The 15,094-nt window shown below is 45.9% G+C and overlaps 1 protein-coding gene and 1 long non-coding RNA gene across 2 annotated transcripts in view; one reads left to right on the plus strand and one right to left on the minus strand.

The window, feature by feature from the left end:
• Positions 1 to 15,094, minus strand: part of CABP1 (calcium binding protein 1) — a 52,643-nt gene that overhangs the window by 33,816 nt on the left and 3,733 nt on the right. The window contains exon 2 of the mRNA XM_084538960.1: positions 8,491 to 8,577. The gene's annotated coding sequence lies outside the window, so the exon portion shown is untranslated. The remainder of the gene's footprint in view (positions 1 to 8,490; positions 8,578 to 15,094) is intronic.
• On the plus strand, positions 4,098 to 12,754 carry LOC311446126. The gene is made up of 2 exons (XR_014698760.1): positions 4,098 to 4,520; positions 10,777 to 12,754. It is a non-coding gene; the product is annotated as an uncharacterized lncRNA (long non-coding RNA).

A 15,094-nucleotide genomic window follows, 5' to 3' on the forward strand; every position in this document is an offset into this window, starting at 1 on the left:
GTGAAAACCCCTTAAAGATCTGTTTACATTCTGAGATATTGCACTCACAGAAAAATGAAGCGTAAAATGTTTTTTAGGCAAATATAAGAAAATGATATGAAACTGAAGAAATGTGTGTGTCAGGCTGATTTTTATCTTTTCAGAGATTACTAAGTGGTCTCTCCTGGGGGATTTTTGCTGAAAATTCAAATTATGGTCTGGCCTCTTATTAGGCAATTGGTTTTCCCTCGAAATATTCAAGGCTGATACAAGGTCAAAGAACAAATCCACGGCAATCATCCAGTCCAGAATTAAGCACAGGGCAGATCTAAACACAATGAACACACAAAATACACCAAGAAAGAGATCCGAGGAAAGCATGTTAAGCTCAAAGATAAAATCACATAGAATCAAACACACGCTACAACAACCGGCATGGACCAAGAAGACACTTGGCATATGGGAGAGGATGCAAGAAACGTCATGGATCAAACAGTTTCACAAATGTGGCAAGCAGCAGCTGAGCTTGCACAATGCTGATGAGGTTGTTGCCTTCTACCTCAGGTAAACTGTGCATAGGAAAAAAGCTGAGTGTCTTAGTGCTAAATGAATATGCTACCAGCTTGGAAGGAAATTAAACATTTATTAGGTTGGACAATGACATGAGTGTGTATGATGCTAGCAGCAGTCCTATGAGCAATATAAATAAATAAATGAAAAACAGAGAGCGAGAGAGATCCAGGTAAAATTCCGAGATTACACCGATAAGCCTGTCACCATTAAAGGATTATAGAGACGAGATATCTGAGTAAATAGGAGACTGAAAAACATCTAAGTGGCTAAGACTACTGTTTACTGTGCCAAAGGCACAACAAATGGCAGACTTGAGCAACTGACAGCACACATGGGAAAGTTAGTACATGAAAAAGGAAAAGCTCGATAATGATTTTCCAGCTGAAAGACGCCAGCCGTATCTCCGAGCCCCTCCAACGCAGGCAAGGTTTATTGCTCTCAGAGTCACCGACTAAGTAAAAGAGACAAGGGAAAGAAAATGACCCAATGCAATGCTCTCCCAGTGGTATTGACACGGCGTTCTGCCATTACAGATAATGTCTCGTCTCCATTATCCTCACTCTGACAACATAGTGGAAACCAGTGTTAAAATAAAAGCTATGGGGTATTGATAAATGCTGCTGATAAACCAGTGTAGATGTGTGCTGACATGTGTTTGATATTAGGTATCTTGATCTGCAGCTAGTCAATGCAATGGGTAACCCACTGCATTCACAACTCACACCTTTGTCAAATGAAACAATAGGGACTCGGGAAACCGTTCAACCAAAATATGAGTAAGTGTTACTAATACAACACAAGAAATCCAGAACAATGCTGAAAGAAGAGAGTATTTAAAAAATAATTATTTTATGCATACATGTATTTGTCTGCTTCCTTTTTGTGGTGACCAAGCACACGTTAACGAATCAGTTACTGCTGCAATAAAATCTCCACATTTCCAGCAGAAAGACTAGACAGAAATTTTAAAGCTCCCTTTTTATTCATATCTAAGTCAATTTCTTTTTAAGCCACCAGCAAATGCCAATTAGCTGTCATTTTTTACGATCTGAAGATATGGAAGAAGAGACTTGCCTGTATCAAAGGTGCAATAATTAGCTGAGGCTTTCAGGCTAGGCAATATCTACTGGTCCATAAATTAGTGCTCTTTTCTACCCTACAGAATTAACATGATTTTATTAACACTTACATTTACTGTTCCTGGCTCAAAAGCTTAGGGATTATTGACAAGTTTGAAATAAAAATACTATTACAAGCAGGAATATGTTAACTAAATAAAGTAAATAATTTCTGATGTGATGGTAAAGTATTTACAACTAAAAATTCAAAATATGCTTTATGTATAATTGCATTTATAAGCTAATAGTCCATTTTGCAAGAAATTTTAAAACCACACTAATAAAGTAGGGCTCTCACCTGAAGACCATGCATTTAACAAAACAAAAAAAATGAAAATTAGAGTACCTATGGTGAAAAAAGCTGAAGTTAGAGGAACTGGGATTTTATAAAGATATACACAACAGAATAAACCCGCAAGCTGCATCTTGTACATCCCCAGATCCACCAGCCTTACAAGACTGATGCAGCACACGTCTATGATGAAAATCAATAGCTCTAACCAAGTATTCACACTGTGACACTTGGCACCTCTGGACACACGAGGTTGTCCTAGAAGTCAGCATACGCTGAAGACGAACACGCAACACATTTCCAGCTCCACGAACAAGACTTTTATTGACTGAGGAAGAGACAGCTTGGTAGCAGTTATAAGTTGAAACAGCTTAATCTAGACATGGTATCACCAAGAGGGCTTCGCACCCCCTAACAACAGTGGTTTTACACATTGTGAGACATTGTCAAGTTCACAAACCACTGTAAATCCTTCAGAAAATGATGAGGACCTTCAGCATGCTGGTTAGAAGTGTTTATTAGACCATACATCACGGAACCATTGCTTTGTTCATTTTTACCATGTTGATGATTTGGCTTGGATAGAAGGATGAGATATTGAGCATTTTAAGTTTACCTTCCCCGACACATGGTGGCCAAGCAGCTAAAATTCTGGCTACTGAATATTATGCAAGCAGAGCCCTTGCACAGTTCCCTACGGTGATTTCTGCTAGTAGGAGAGGCTCGAATTGTAATGAGAAGCAATACCTTGTGATTATAGCAGCGGTAGCTTGAACTGTACACATGTTAAAGCCTTCTGACCACCTGGACAACGCTTCAGTCACCAGCTCTCCTTCTCAGCCTTGGAGTTGCCTCACTCCCAGCTAGAGCTGGGGGCAATGAAAGTTTTCCCACAGTGGTTTCCCCCACTCCAGTGCTATTCCTAGGTGCACGCTTTGGTCATATTATTTGTATCCCTATTTGCAGCAAAACCACTGATCTGGAACATGGCATCAGGACCCCTTGGAACAGCAAATGTTTTACAGGTTGTCCTATGACCCAACAGCCAGAAGGACAGCATGGGAGGAATCATCAGCAAAGAAGCCCTAAATGAAGAAATGAAATACATTTCCCCTGGAGAGGAGGCTTATTGGAGTGTAACGAAAACAAGCCCCATCCCTCCTCCCCTGCGCGCACACACACACCCTAGAGGCTTTTGCAAAGCCACAGGAACGGAAATAATTTTGTTTGAATCCATCAAGCATTAAAATCCGTTCGCTGAGGGATTGAAGTGAAAAATGAGCCGGAGACAGGAATTAGAAGCTCACCGCCTGGGCTGTCAAAAGGGATTTTCCCCAGATAGAAAACAAGCAATTGGAAATGCAGGGAGGTAAATCCCTTCCAGCCTCTGACATCTATGCACACTCCTGGTTTCCCTTCCTGGCCCTCTCACTTCTGGGTTTGTGGAGCCAAACCTGGACACATCTCCTTGTGCTCTCCAGAAGTAGTGCCCGTCCTCGGGATCCCCTGCTGGGGTTGCCAACAGCAGTCGCAAGCCTTGGGCAGAGGAGAGGTGGCGGTGACAGGCAGGGGGGCTGCCTGCACCTCACACAGCGTATGCGAGATCACTGGTGCCTAAGGCCCCAAAGGGAACACAAGGCAGTTGCTGAAAGGATAAGCCAAGAGCTCTGAGAACCATTTTATCTGCTGTGTAACATTTCTGAAGACAGAGACAAGGAACATAGTTGACATTACTCCTATAATCACTACACATCTTAGTTTACCACTCAGAAGAAATGAACATGACACTTCATGTCCCTGGAACATGGTCTTGTTCTCTCAAGACTATTACAAACATCTCAGCGCCAGCTACATTTTGATGAGGTTTCAGAGGCTTCTTTGCAACCACAAGAGCCATAGGTCTACTTTTTCCAAAACAAAACTGAGATTCAGAAAAAGAAGGTGGCAGCTAGGGAGACTTGGGGCTACTCAGCAGAGGCCACCTCCGGTCCAAATTTGTAGACGAAGCATACAAGGAACATCTCACAGCCACAGGTCTCTACAGTCTCATAATTGGGCTTTGAGAAAGAACTGGCTGTCACAGCACTATTTCGTTTAATGCAGAGTAGACTTCCCCTTTAGATAGTTGCCAAAACCGAAGGCAAGAATTATTTATAGTACAGCTTCTGTATGAAGATAATAAATACAACCCACTGCAAAAAAAAAGGCCAGCATGCCTCCGGGTCTATAGCTCAGCGACGCAGGACAGCCAAAAGAGAAAATGCCAAAGAAAGCTACAGATCTACCAAATGGCCTTGATGAGACGCTAAGACGTTATGCTCATCAAACTGTACACTGGTTGTGTACTGAGAAGCCAGTTATCTATGTGGCAAAAAAAAAAAAGGAGTGGGAAGAAGGAGGTAGAAAGAAGAAAAAGAGAAGCTGAGGAGCTAAATATGAAGCATTTAAGCTATGGGAAGAAGCCTACAGAATGACAGGAGCCATGGAGCCCTCCAACCACCAGCCAGGTCCAGACAGAAACTGGTTTAAGAACGGGGCAGATGTAGACCAAGAACAAGGTAAGCGTGCATGCAACAGGGTCCCCTTTGAATTCAAAAACCAATTAAGAGAACGGGCAACATGAAGTTTAGTTTAACACAAAATTCCAGTCTTTTTACTATATGCTAATGTGGTTCAAGAGAAAGGCCACAGTTACCTAGATACAAAGAGTTATGTGTTCGTAGTAAATATTTTCTTTTACACCTGCTGTCCTCTGCTGTTGTGTAGTATGCTTTCCTATTGTTCTGTGACTCTTTGGTAATAATATTACCACTTAGGTGGTGTTTCATAGCTGCAGATCACACTGTGCTTAACCCAGGGGGTATCATTATCTCTGTTTCACATATGGAGTCATGGAAGCACCTAAAGATGTAATGAGTCCGTGGCAAGATCAGAAAAACAGCTACAGTTTTATAAATTACAGTGTTAGCTTGTGTATATAAGAGAAACCTCAGGAGGTTTAAATGGGATTTGCTGGCAGCGTGAAGACTGTTTGAAAACACCCATGAAAAGAGCTTGTCTTGATGGTAAGGCAGGGACAAACATGGACTGGGACAGAGAAAAGATAAGGTGAGAATGCTCCGGTCACAGGTCAGACAGAATCAGCACCAGCTTGCCTAATAGCTACAGCAGAAGGAGGTTGTGCTTCGTTCACACTGATGATATTCGCAGTTGTCTCTCTGCTCTTTGAGGAGCTGAAGAGTTATCAGCAGAATCTTAGGCTGGTTCCAGAGCACCCAGCAAGCCGAGCAAAAGGCTTGGGGAAAAGGGCTGGCTGAAGCCAGGCGGTGGCTGGGTGGCTCTGGGGGCGATATTGGGGCGGAGATTCATTCGGATCGGAGAAGTCTTACGTGCCATCCCCGTTTCTGTCCCCCTCCTCCTGCTGAAGATGCTGCTGCACTGAACCTGAAAGGTCTGGTTATAAATAGCTTCTCCCTGCAGCTCCTCAATGAGCCACTGAGGCGGAATGAGTCATCTCTGCCGGCAACGTGGCCCCCCCAAACCGCCTGCGTCAGGTTGGGAGCGTGGCTGCCAAGAGCAGTGGTACACGCTGTTCTCTCTCAAAGGGCAGTGGCCTTGGGGGACAGGGACACTAAACAGACTAGCTCTACCCATTACTCATACACACCCAAAAGCCACGTCGCTTTGTGAGTAAGAATAATGTAAAATCGATCAAGAGCACTCCGAAAGCCACACCGGCATTTCGGCCCCTTCTGTCCATCCTGTTATCCAGGCCACCCTGGTTCTCCACCAGAGCTTCTAGCCCGCTAGTTGGTTTGTTATGGAAATGGTTGGGCATCTCTCTGAATCTCCCATTCTTCTCGTAATGAACTTCTTATCAGCATCTGTTGACACCTGTTCAGTGAATGGGTGCAGCAGCTAGGTGATCTGACAAACCCGCACCTGGCTATTAAGCACACCCAGGTATTTCCTATGAGGAAAGAAGATGAGAGTTTTAACAAGAAAAGTCACTGTGAGAGAAATCCAGGTGCTCAGATAAAGAGATTCTAGCAGTTACCTGCTTTGTTCACAGGCTTTCATCAGAGGTGAAAAGAGCTCTACTGAAACTTTTCCTTTCTCAAGCCTAAGACGACAAGGATGGATGTTTCAGGAACTTTAGTATAAAAATCCTTGTAAGCAAGTAATGCACAACTCCTAGCCAAGATAAAAAGATATCTGTAATGTACCAAATTTGCTGTGACTGACAGAGATTAGAGGGCTTGGGAGTGAGTACCTATGGTAGAGGAAAGACATTTAAACCAATACTGGGTTAAAAGGAAGAAAAAGGGAGGGAAGACAATACAAAGTTGATGCCAAAGAAGAACAATGATGCGATCAAAGTGACTCTGGTATGTTTTCCATAAACTGCCTTTAATGGCTGTGACCTGTGGCTCACCCAGACATTGGGTGAGGAAGCAAACTCTGGACAACAGTGAGAGAAGAAAAACATGTCGGGCAAGCAAGAATATCTTGCGGTTGAGCTGAAGCCAAACCTTTGCAAGTAGTACCTTGAGAAGCAAAACTCACGTATAGCTCTCATTAGAACTGAAAATTGGCAAGGTTGATTGAGGATCCACACAAACAGCACAAACAGAGCAGTACATTTCAGCTCCCGCAGCTTTTCACTGCTCAGTAGCAGTGACGAGCAATATTCCCCAGCTATGTGGTCACTGCACTCCTGCAAGTGATCCCTGGTGCTGCACTTTGTGACAGCAGAGGGAACGTTACCTGCTTTCGGGTCATGCCATGGTGCAAAACGATGACAAAGGCTGGCAGATTTTTTGCTACCAGCAGAGGTGATACAGTGTTGTCTCAATGGAGGCAGAGGATGACGCAGTTTTACATGAGCTGCTTTTCCATTTTCCCTCGTTTTTAATCCACCATCAAATCAACGAAGCACATTCTGTTAATGACTTTGTTCTGACAGAGTTTTAAAACTAACAAGTTCATCATGTGCAGCCTCATCATTCCTGTATTTATGTTCTCTTGGAGTATTTTATCTCTGAATATATTTCTTCAAAGGCACTTACTCCACAGAAGAACCAAAACCTTGAAAAGTCCTCTCTTCTGCTTTCTACCTTTCTTCTCAGCAACCAGAAAGTTATTTATTAGTACCTGGCACCAAGAAAGGACAATTTTCTTTTCTGTTATCACCTCTACCCTCTTCTCCCTTTCCTCATTATTACCTCTTCTCTGTCTCCTAGCAAGGATACAAAGAAGAACACCTATTTTCTCTTGCCTTGTTCCCAAATAAGTGAATAAAAAGTGAAGATCCTCACCTCCTGGCTTCTCACTGTGCAGAAGCGACAGGCTCACCGCCTCTTCTCTCATCTCTCCATTTCCAGTTAGAAAAGATCTAGCCACGTTGCTTTTGGTCACCATATTTCTTAGCATTTATGTGAAATCCAAGCCTCACAAAGGTGGTACAGCTCCAGACCAATTGTGTCTCAAGGGTGTATCTGGGCTATACCTGAGTGCTGTCCCCAGCTCCTGTGTTGTGTGGTGGCCAAGAAAGAAAATTACAAAGGTGAATGCCTTGGTAGCTATCCCAAATTCCTGTCTTCCTTTAACGATGGGAGGAAGATCGAGTAAATGAACTCATGGAATTTCATGAGCTTCTTACCCCTCTAGAATTTTTTCATGTCTCGCTAATAAATTGATCAGTTGATCAGTTGAGCTGTTGAGCTGCTGAACACCTTGCTCTTTTGTTGTGTTTGAATCTTAATACAGGTTATTTAGCCATAGTTATGGTCCTGTTACTTGCCACTTGAATGCAGATAGAGAGGCCAAGATACACGGTTACAGAGATAACTCAATACATAAGAAAGCAAATTCTCTACTCATTTGCAAAGACACAATTCCAATTGCTTCCAGAGATATGGACAGTGCACCCAGAGGGAGCATTTGACCTAACAGTGGTAAAGGCTACACTCTGACTACTCCACAAGAAAGAGGACAGTGGTTCTCATACCCTAAATAGTACAATATATATATATTATTATTAATGAGCAAGAAAATAGGTTAGTAACAAGATAGTGAGGTATATGGGAGGCAAGAGGATCATTGAGGGTTGAGATTTTGACAGGAGCAGGGGAAACGATGAAGAAATACAATCTCTCTTTTTAAATATTTGTAAAGGCCAACACATTTTAAAACACCTTTTCAGGACATGAAAAAAATAAAACTAAAAAAAAAACCACCAACAGCCGTCCCAGTTGTCTCAGGACTGCAAGGCATCCTTTAGTTATCACACACACTGAACTTGGAAATTACAGATACTGAAACCGATGCTGATAAAATAGCTACCTCCAGGAAAGGATGAAAACTTTGACGGGGCAGCTGAAACTATGTAGCTGCTATTAACTGCGAAGATCTGTGATTTTCAATCTTCAGACAAGAAATGAAAGATAGAAAGTCTCTCTGAAATCAGTTTCTTCTGTTAAACTGGCATTTGAGGGATTGTACATAGAATATAGAATTGCATCTCACCTGAGACCAGGTACCTCTCCAACATCCAGCTCTGTTTCATCCTCTTTTATCATTCCTGAGCTATTCTGAGCAAGGGAATTCCAGCTCCTAAAGGAACAGATTGAAGGAAGCAATTAGCCCAAACACACCCAGGGCATTAACTACAATTGCAGGTAGGTACTCTGGCTTTTAGACTGGGATTATACAAACTATTATACTCATTCTCTACAAAAGCAGGCCTTTTCAAGGCTGTAGAGGCCGCCTGCCAAGCTCTACAGAAACGCACACAGGCTTTCATTAACCATCCCGAGCAGGGAAGATTTCTGTGGGGCTCACACTTCTCTTTCAGGCTGTGTGGTTTCACAGGTCAGCCCACAAAGAGCAGGGTATGCAGAAGTGCTGTACAGGAACGGCTGTGGTTGAGGTGCGCTGCCGTCCTACCCGATTCCAAGCACGATTTTAGATAATGACAGGAACACAAGCATTCATGCCTACCGTCAGCTTTGCTTAGCAGGAAAAAAATAGATATTCCTTTTGGGCTGTCCGTACATTTTAGTAGGACCCAGTTTATAAAAAAAAAAAAAGCGCAAGAAACTGATTACTTCACTGGGGATGGGAATATGGAGGAGGTCAGCATATGCGTAGGATAAATATCCTCCTGCTGCAAACTTCCATCAGTCAGTCACCATCAGCTGCTCTGCGGGATAAAAATGTCTCAGAAACTGCGCATACAAACATCGTTAGTGCCCAGCTCATTTACAGCACTTGCTGCAGTCCAGCAGGATCAGCCATGAAGTACAAGGGGATTTCTTGATCAGCCCATCGCCCTTTCCTTTTTTTTTTTGTCCTATTAAACCTTCACCTTCTCCCCTTCCCAATGTTAAAAGTAAAACAAAATCTGAGCAGACAACAACAGTCATGAGAATTACAAAAGACCTGACCTTACTCTATCTCCTCTTAGGGGATTTGTTGGTCGCCCTGCAGAACTTTGACCAGATCTGCTCCAAACTGTTTCTAGACTGTCTTCCCCCCATTTTGTCACACAGCATCAACGATGCAGTGCAGACCCACATCTCAACCCAGTGCCAGCGACAGAAAGTCACTCTGGCCCGAGGGAGGAAAAGGAGTGGCTGAAGAAGAGCAAGGAGACAAAGAGAGGAGCACAGGGAGGAGAAAAAGGCCAAGCAATAGCTGAAAACAAAAATCCCTTTCTTTTCTCTTTGTGTAACTTCTTTCTCACACTCAGATTCCCCCTGCCCCTTCCCAGGCAATGGGATAAAGTGGCCGGACTGTTGGGGCAGAGCTACAGCTTTACATTGCAACCGAGTCCAAAAATGACTTTTCAGTTTCTAAAGCTGGGGAAGGGAAGGGGCAGGAGGTAAGAGCATCCCAGAGGAAGCAAGGCTTCTCCGGCAGAGCTGCTGCAGCAGCAAAGCTATTAATAAATGTTTGCAATCTTTTAATCGTTCTGCTAAATTGCCATCTTGTTCTTGCAAACCCCATAGCGTGTCAGTGCAGCTGCCTCCTCCCGCCTGCCTCCCCGTGTTCGTGCATGTGAGTGAGGGGGAACATCAGGAACATGCTCATCTCCGAGGGCTGCTGCAGCATTAGAGGGAAAATGATTTTGACAAGTGACTTTTAAAATCGTCCCTGTTCCAGGGTAAGCGGCCCTATTAGTTACATCTATTACCCACACCTTCACTTGGTTTCCCTTCGCGGCAAACCCTGCCTCCTCAGCCCAGACACCGAACTGCCCTGGGTGAAAACATCACGGCTGACGTGCCAAGCCTTGGGACCCGCTGCCCGCGAGGCCACGTCTCTTCCCGTGCCACTGCCCTGTGGCTGCAGCCAGCACTCACTCGGCCTCAAGCAGAGACTCCCAGCAACTCCCAGTCCTCTTTATCCAACCCACCTGAGCTGGAAAGCATCAGGATACAACACAAACATCCTCTGCTTTTCAGGCTCTTACTGCAGGGTCAGTTAATCACAATATAAGTGGACTAGAAAGCTCTGATCCTATTTATGGCAATAGATAATGTTTCAGGATGAAAAGGATTAATACTTTTAAATAAATTGTCTGTTTTCCTCTTCACGTGGCTGAAGTGTACCCATTATTGTCCAAACTAGCACATAACAGACAAAGAAACCTTCCAACGTCATGGTGGAGATCAGCTTAATCCTTTGTCTGTTTCCTCCCCCGGCTCAAACTCTCATCTTTGTCCTAATTATAAGAGCATTTGAAATTATCATGGTTTAAAAAAAGACGCCAGCTTATATAATATTCTTCTTGCTTATTAATGATTGCAGGAGGGAGAGCCTTGCGCTGTGGGAGTTATGCAAAGCAAGGCTGAGCCATACCTTGCCGGGCTCCACCGACTGCGGGCGTGGAAGCGCGCCGCACGAGGCTGGCCGCGTAGCACCGGCTGTAAGGGCTTGCAGGGATGACAGGCCCGCTGCACGCACCTGAACGAGGAGACATGACAGGCGTCACATTCACTGCGATTAGCCTGGGGCAGTACTTCTCAGAGGCAGAAGACTCGAGGCGAAGTGACTTTAACCGCGCCGCGATGTGCTAATCCCCGAGACGGCGCAGCCTGAAGGGTTTGATTGCTGCACGGAACGGCAGCTTATGAATAATAATAAAGAAAACATCAGGCGGGATATTGGTGACACAGTTACACAGCCCTGACAGCCAGAAAGACGGCCTGCCTGGATATGAAGTCCTTAAGTCCATTACTTAGTCGAAAATTACTTCTATCCTGTCCTCTGAACATCATCCCCTGTATAAAGCCGCAATGTGTGAGAGGCTTCCCAAAGAACGAGGCTGGAGATTCGGTACGTGCTTCACACGGAGAGTTTGCTGTGTTTGTCACTATGGTATCGTGCTGTCGGAGAATGTAGGGTAGAGTAGGAGGGAATGTGAATGGGAGCAGGAGCTCCGGATCCATGTTATAAACTCCTGCAATTTTATTGAAAAACGAGCTTCAACATACGGTGACACCATCAGTCGCTGCTGCTCAGACGAGCAAAAGACTAATTAGATTTCTTGCCCCCACGCTTACCGAGGAACACCTGCACCCAGCAAGTCCCCAAAACAAAAAAAGCTCAGTACGTGTAATTTAAGTAAATTAATTAAATGATGTTAAAATGCTTTCGTTAACATCTGGGATGTGACTCAGGGGTGCCGATCACCTCACAACGCAGGTTACAGAACACAAAGCGTAGCTGAGAGAGGTCTGTGCATGGAGATATAAGACATAAAGCAATACGTACATAAAGCAGTAGGGCTGTTGAGAGCTGCAGTCATAAGTATGCTGTAGGGGAATCTAATAAGCACTTGAACTCGTCCCCGCATGGGTTTGGGTTGTTTATTTAAATCCTACATCTTCAAAAACACCTCACAATTATGACTTCACCGTCTGCCCCTCTGCTTGCCGTGCCCAACGCTGAGTTTTAGTCTGGCCATGGAGTTAGGGTGGGGACAGGGGCAGAGAAGGGACGAGTTAAAGGAATTGAATCCTGAAGACCCTTCACAACACGTACAGAGTTTCTCACAGGGGTGTATTTAGCAATAAAGAGTGAGGCCACACAGAGAGTGGTGGACGTGTAGAAGTTTTGCTGGGCGTACCACGTCCTGTGCCAGCCGTGCTGTCCCACCAGCAGTGCCCACCCTGTCACCTACCCTGGGAAGGCCCCAGGTGCCCCTTGGGGTACCAGGGAAGAGGAGCCAGGCGGGGCAAAGCCACTGCCTCCTGTGGCACTGCAGGATGCAAACTGCTGCCTCTGCACACCCTGCGTGGGGACACACACACATTTAACTGCCTGTGGCTTAGTTTCATGACCTATAAGCACGTACGGGGGTTAAGCTACACAGTCCACAACACCGCTCCTTGAAGCCTCTCACATTCTGCCCCCCACAATCCGGAGCTTTGCTGGCTGGCAGAGCGCCGCTTGGCTCGGCTCGGAGGCAGCGGCAGCCCCGGGTGCTGCCACGCAGCAGGCACACGCTGAAATGGGGGGAAAAGTGAGCTCCCCTCGGAAAGATGGAAAATGAAACCAGATGCCATCAATACGGAGAGAAAGGAGAAAGGAGATCTGATCCTTTAGATGACTTGATGGAAGCTGCTCATGTTCAGAGCAAATTCAGCCCTAATTAAGTCACTACTGTTACAGCAGGATAAACATGAGCTTCGAAGCACCACAGGTATGAAACAGGGACAGAGGAGGTCACGTAGCAACAACTGCTTGGGTTGCAGCACGTGCACGATGGAATTTTACTGAGGTGGCCTGAGGGACGTGCCCTCGGTCAGCCGTCCCCAGCTCATCTCAGCGCATCAGGTGCTCCACAAAGGCTGCTGCCTGCACCACCAGGAGCCTGGGAGCAACCAGCAGCAGGCAGAAGTCATCTCGAGAGCCAGCTCAAACTCCCGTGCCCTCAGGGCAGCTGGTGGAGTCAGCCCAGCAAATGCAGCAAGGTATTTTTTTAGTTTGTTTCTGTCTTCACAGTGTGAATAGTTAGGGAAAGCGACAAATATTTACAGCCTCTAACTCAGGTGCAAACTCAAAAATAAAATAAAAACAAACCAGAAAGCCCCAGCAAGCTTCCCAAAATAGGTCAGATGCTTCTGGTGCTTTTTGTCTTCTGCAGTCTGCAGCAGCCGTGGCCCCCAGAGATCTGCCCGCGCTCACTGGTCTCTGTGAGCAGCCCCAACCAGCACAGCAGAAATAAAAAGAGTCGCTGCTGATTCTCCCCCACCCAAAGCTGCGCCTCGCTCTGCTTCCGAGGGGCTTTGACTTGCTGTGCCGGGCAGGGGGAGGCTGCAGCTGAAGGTGGCTGGAGGCCAGAACAGGCGGGTGGGGAGGGCGCTGTCAGGCTGGGTCAGGCAAAGAGCTGAGATCCCTGCGCCCCAAGCAGGCAGTGACTGGCACGCTCCTTGCTCCGAGCTGACACCAGGACACGCCGAGACCCTGAAACTCCCCAGCCCTACCGCTCTGAGCAGCTCCCCGCAGCTCCTCTCCTCTGTCACATGCTGCTGCTGCCCTGCCGGAGCCACGAAGCAGCCATGGGTTGTGCAGGGCTGCTCCTGGAGGCCTGTCCTCACCCTCAGCTCCGCTGCTGCTGAGTGAGGGGTGTGCAGGGAAGTGTTTGCCTTCGTCTCCCTCATTACGGAGCAGAGTGCTCTGCGGCAGACAGCCCTGCTCCTGCGCTGCTCGAGGCTGCTGGAGCTGAACATAAAGCCACGCAGAGAGGAGGGTTGTTCAGCACACGGCAACAGCAGCAGATGCATCTCACTGCAAAACAGGGCCACGGCTTCACCTGCAGAGGAATTGAGGGGCAAGAAAAAGCAGGGCGCATGGATCTGTTCTGCCCTCGGAAAAATCCTAATTCTGCTTTTCACCTTAATCCAAATATCTCAACATTCTCCACTTTTGACAGGCGCTTCTGCCTTCTTGCTGACCCCCTGATGAAGTGCTGCTTCCTAAAGAAGTGTAGACTTCTGTTTGCTTTTTTCCTCAAGCTTCCTTCCCGGGCAGGTAAGCCGAGGGGTGTCTGTTCCTGGAAGCTTCCTGACGAAAAGCCTCGTGGCACCAACGCTGACAGCCAGCCTCGCAGATCGCATCCTCTGCTGAAGCACCACTCAGGAGAACAAAACAACAAGCCCGGCCTTGCTTGCACGCTCCAGGACCTGGGATATCTGAAAACACTGCTCTGAAGTGCAGGCTGGAAACGGAGGAAACCCTCTGAGGCCATCCTTGGGTTTAGAGCAGCCTTTGCTGTAACTTCGGGGCTGGCAGTCTCCTCCCTATAGGTGGCAAGAAGCTCAAATCCCACTAATGCTATTGGGCTCTCTGCGAAGGAGCAATTTTTCAATTACTCCTAATGAAGAGCAATTACCCTTTATCTTCAGAGACCAGAACAAAGAATAATTAATCCATCTGAACATCCCCGTTAAGGAGGCATTAAGGATGGGTTGGGTTTTTTTCCACACAGCAACTTATGTGGCTCACTCAGCGCTCCCAGATGCAGAAAGGGAAGGGAGAAGCAAATCCCAAACTATCAGAACAAATATTCTGGGTTTTGCCTTTGAGTTCAGAAGCAGCCGTTTGCTTCTTGCAGCAACCTGCTGCCGACGAGGAGTGTGCTGCCTGTGGATTTCACAGATAGGAGCAGTTTTACTAATTTGATAATTAACAACGTTTAAGGAAGCTTTTTACCAATTTTTAACACATATCTGCAAGCAAAGTACTTGCATTATTCCCATTGCAGAGCTTGAGAAAACCAAGCTCAGAAGTTCAGGGCCAGCTTCGCAGTGCAGGTGGTCACTATCAACCTGAACAGAATTTTCCTGCTCTTGACCATTCAAAAAAAAAAAAAAAAAAAAAAAAAAAAAAAAAAAGTGAATTTAATATTAATATTTTGACCTTCCTAAAGGAAGCAGTCTGAGATCATGCTGCAAGCTGCTGAAAGATGCAGAAACAGAATTTGTTTCAAGCTGCAGCCTCATGGGTTTGCAAGACCAGGGTACCCAGGCCCCAGCAATTGGGAGCTGCCGTCAGCTCTGCCCTGTGCATGAGGAAGCACAGGGGAAGGGCTCTCAGGACAGTTCTGGAAGAAGAAAAAAGA

This window comes from Aythya ferina (genome assembly GCF_964211825.1).
Source record: "Aythya ferina genome assembly, chromosome: 17".
Classification (NCBI taxonomy): Eukaryota; Metazoa; Chordata; class Aves; order Anseriformes; family Anatidae; genus Aythya; species Aythya ferina.